Genomic DNA, 4,295 nt, shown 5'->3' with positions numbered 1-4,295 from the left:
TAAAATATATAAAAACAAAAAAAACCCAGCACAGTGGAGTCGTGGCATAGTGGGGATGTTGCATAGTTGGGTCCAGTATAGATTTAATCTGACAGTGATTAAAATCACTATCATAAGAAACNATTTACGATTTTTAAATTTGTAATTTTTTTAGAAGTTTCCCCCATTTACGGGGAACGAGGGAAATTTTTTCAATTTTGGAGGGTAATGTATTCGACTAGATACGATTTGTGATCTTTTGACATATCGTTGAAAGAAATCAGTTCGGTGAGAGCTGAGAAAAAGTGGTAACAGACACAAAAAAAAAAAAAAATACATCATAGTAAAACCAATACCTTCTCAGCTTCGCATCGAAGCTAATATATAATGAAACTCCTTCGTGAAAAGTTTTAATCCTCAACAAAATGATGACAAATTTTTTCCTATTACCAAATTTTAGCTGANAATAACATGGGTACAATTGTTACCTTGTAATCAAAATTATTTTTAAGGACTATATTCAAATCAATATTTTATTAATAGTTTGATTTTTCTTTGAATTTCAAAGTCGGAACTTTTTACGATTACAATTGTGTTTTGGAACACTTAATTGCGCTAAAAATGAAATAGATATAAGTGACTCTTTTTTATTCCGTGAAAGTAGCTCATTTATTGTACTTCTAAATGAAAAAATAAAAATGATCCAAAATCTTGATATCTTGGAATATAGGATATTAAAGTCAAAAATTATACAACTTTTATATAAATTCATATTATTTTGCTTACGTTTTCATTAAATTCATAAAATTTTGTATAATTATAATATGATAATTTTATTTGAAGCTTTAAATAATTTGAGAAATGTTACTATTTAAAATAAACCTAGATTTTATATTTTTCTAAAATGAGCAGAATTATTAACATTCAAGTCTAAACTAAATTTAATCCTATCTTTTAATATTTAATAAAAAATAATAAAGATATTAGTAATGGATTAGTTTATTTTAAGATATAAATAAATATTTGATTTCTGTAGGTAGAGTTTTTATTGCCAATTATCTTTTGGTGTGTGTCATTTGGCCATTCTCTCCTAATTTTATTTTACTTATAATAGAACACTGTCAAATGTCCTGCGCGTTGAATGATGAATAGTTAATTAAGTTAGATAACTTATTTGAAAATCAATACTTATACATGACGAATTTTTAAAGTATATGTTCATAGAAATATAAATAAAATAGGAATAAAAACTTTATAAAACTGTGTGTTAATAGAGTTAATTTTAATGCGATAAGTCTTGATTTTTATAAAATAATTTTTTAATTTTTTAGTGATCAAACTAGTGCATTCGTAAAATTTAAGAGATATAAATGGACTAAAGTTTTTTATTGTAGCTTTAGCTGAGGAACTATTAGTTTAACATTGACATGTTTTTTTTTATGTCTATAGATGAAATTATTATTCTCTTATACGACCGATTTTGCTTAATGATGAGTAAAAAGATCATTAAACATACATAATTGAATAAACAGCACAATATTTTGAGAAATTTTCCTCAGTCCTCGTAACACAGTGTTATAAAACAGTCAATATTGATATTTTTAGAATTTACTTTATATTATTGCAAAAAATTTATCGATAATATTTCAATTATTGGCTTTGTTGAAGAAATGCTTTTTTTTTAAGTCAATCATTAGTCAAGATGCCATGTGGGCTAAAAATCAGGTCAAATTTATTTTATTTTAAATGTTTAATAATGTTCTAAATAACCTACCTTTTCTAATAACCTAAATTAAAATAAAGTTAATATAGTGTACTATAAGTTGGAATAAAGAAACAACCAAAATCTTGATTTTTAAGATTAATAGGACATTAATGCTAAAAATCGTATTTATTTTTTGGATATTAACTGTATTTTTTTTTTTCTATTTATACTAATTAATAATTGACAGATGGACAAAATGTCTATGTTTTTTAAATCTATATAAAATTAAAGATTTTTAAATGTACTTTAACTTAAGGAAAATAAAAAGATTCTGACAATTTTAATAGAAGTAATTACCCGTTTAAGTGAGAATATTGCAAGATTTCCTTTAAAATTAACAATAATATTATTAATTTTATACTATTTTCAAATAATATTAGATCACAAGTGATTAATTCTTCTGTCGTGGGAGTTCCGTTTGTTTTTTTATTCTTCTTTATAAGAAATCACAATAAAGAGTCTTATAACATGAATTTACTGGAATTAACTATACCGGATCTCAACTTTGATTCTTAGTTCATCATTATTCTACTCGGTTTTTATTAATATAACTTATATTTGAAACAAAAAATATACTTAATCACATACATTTTTTAAAAGAGGTTCTGTTATTCAGTATTATTAAAATTTAATTATTAAAGAGTAAATTATTAATGTCACTTGTGTTGAATATACAAAAATTAAGACACAAGCTTTAACATAAAACTGGGCTTTTTCTAAACTTTTCTATAAATATGTCATTGTTTTTGGAAATAATAAATTCAAATATTTTTATGGAATAATAAATTGATAGTGGTAAATATTTTTTTATTTAATATTTAATATTACTTATTTATATTTAACACCGTTTCTAAAAGTAATTATTTATTCCAAAGAGAACGGGAAAACATTTACAAGACCAGTCAACGGAATCGATCCCTGAGAGCTACATGAGCCACAACGCGTTACCGATTCAGCTAGGTCGGCTAGTCTGCATTTCATCTGTAGTCGTGAAATGTTATTTGTATTGGTTAAATTATGTCAAAGGATGAATAATTCTAATTGCAAAAAAATTAACTATTAAAATTGATTTATTTGAAAAATAATGAAAAAATTAAGATTTTAATCAATGAATAAAATAAATAATAAATGTAGAATGTAACATCTTTTTAATGTTTTAGTGTAATATATGTTTCTTTAACATTAAGTTATAGGTTCAAAATAAAATATACAAGATTATTTTAGATTAATTTTAATGTAAACTATTTAATTAATCGTAAAATAAATTAATATTGATAATTATTTTATTAGTGTCTTTTAGTTCCACATTTTTTTTCTATTTTTTATATCATGAAGTATTCTTATGTTCGTCTTATGCCTTATAAGATGTCAACATAATTTTTTCAAATGGCAGCACTCATAATTAACTAGCTAATTTATTTGATAACGATAATTAATAAAAGATTAGTCCATAGCAATTTTGGACCCATATTTTACCAGTATATCCTAGACTGATAAAAAAGTTGTTATCGAACAGTTTTCTCTTAATTAAATATCTAATAAATAAGCTAGTTAATTATGTTGCCATTTGAAAAAATAAAGTTGACACCTTTTTAAGGTATAAGGAATGAACATAAAAATACTATTTGATTAGTAAATGAGAAAAACATGTATCTAAAAGAAACTAAAAAAAATTTATCTTAATATTATTTTTATTTTTCAATTAATAAAGTGGTTCGTGATAAAAGAATCACCCTGAATTAGATAAACTGTAACTATTTCGTACAAAACAATTTAATTGAACTGCGTAACCAGAGGTAATCAAGAGTAAATACATTTACCCTAGATTATCATTTATATGTACATAAAATAGTATTTTCATTCCAACTTGAGTGAAATATTTCAAATTTCATATCTATCGATATTTTTAAATGACCGTGCAATAGTTATATGTACAAACCAACTTCAAAGTTTCTTTTTTTTTATATAATTCATCTTCATTACTCAATAAAGTACAATTTCAAAACTTTATTTTATAATTAGTATAAAGCAAAAATTATCCTTTATTTCTTAAACATTAAACTTTTTCATTCATTCTCAGGAGAGTAATTTGAATTCAAATTAAATATAAGTAGTTTCTCTTTGAATATTCATTATTTATAAATATTAATTATATTTAGTTATAATTTATTATGTAAACATTAAATTCACGTGTTTTTTAAAAACCCTTTTGTAGTTGAATTTACGAAAACAAAGTTTAAAAAGCACTACATTTATAAGAGCAAGTTTTCTGTATTGACCCGGGTGGTAGTCTTTTTATGACCTAAAAGGGGTGGCAAATATTTACTTGTTTGCTGTTTGGGAGCTTAACAATTATTACATTTCTGTTTAAGTAAATATTAAATTTTAAATTCAGTATCACAAGTAAAATTACATTTAGATATAACTGACTACTAAGACTGATAATAAGGAATTATATGCATTTATAAATTTGTTAAATTATTCTGAATAAACCAATACAAATTAGTATTAATGAATTTAAAAACTTAGTACTATGATGTTACCGAGATTA

The sequence above is a fragment of the Daktulosphaira vitifoliae genome, unplaced genomic scaffold (assembly GCF_025091365.1).
Source record: "Daktulosphaira vitifoliae isolate Bord-2020 unplaced genomic scaffold, ASM2509136v1 Scaffold_2, whole genome shotgun sequence".
NCBI classification, from domain to species: Eukaryota; Metazoa; Arthropoda; class Insecta; order Hemiptera; family Phylloxeridae; genus Daktulosphaira; species Daktulosphaira vitifoliae.
Note: the sequence above shows the minus strand (reverse complement) of the source record.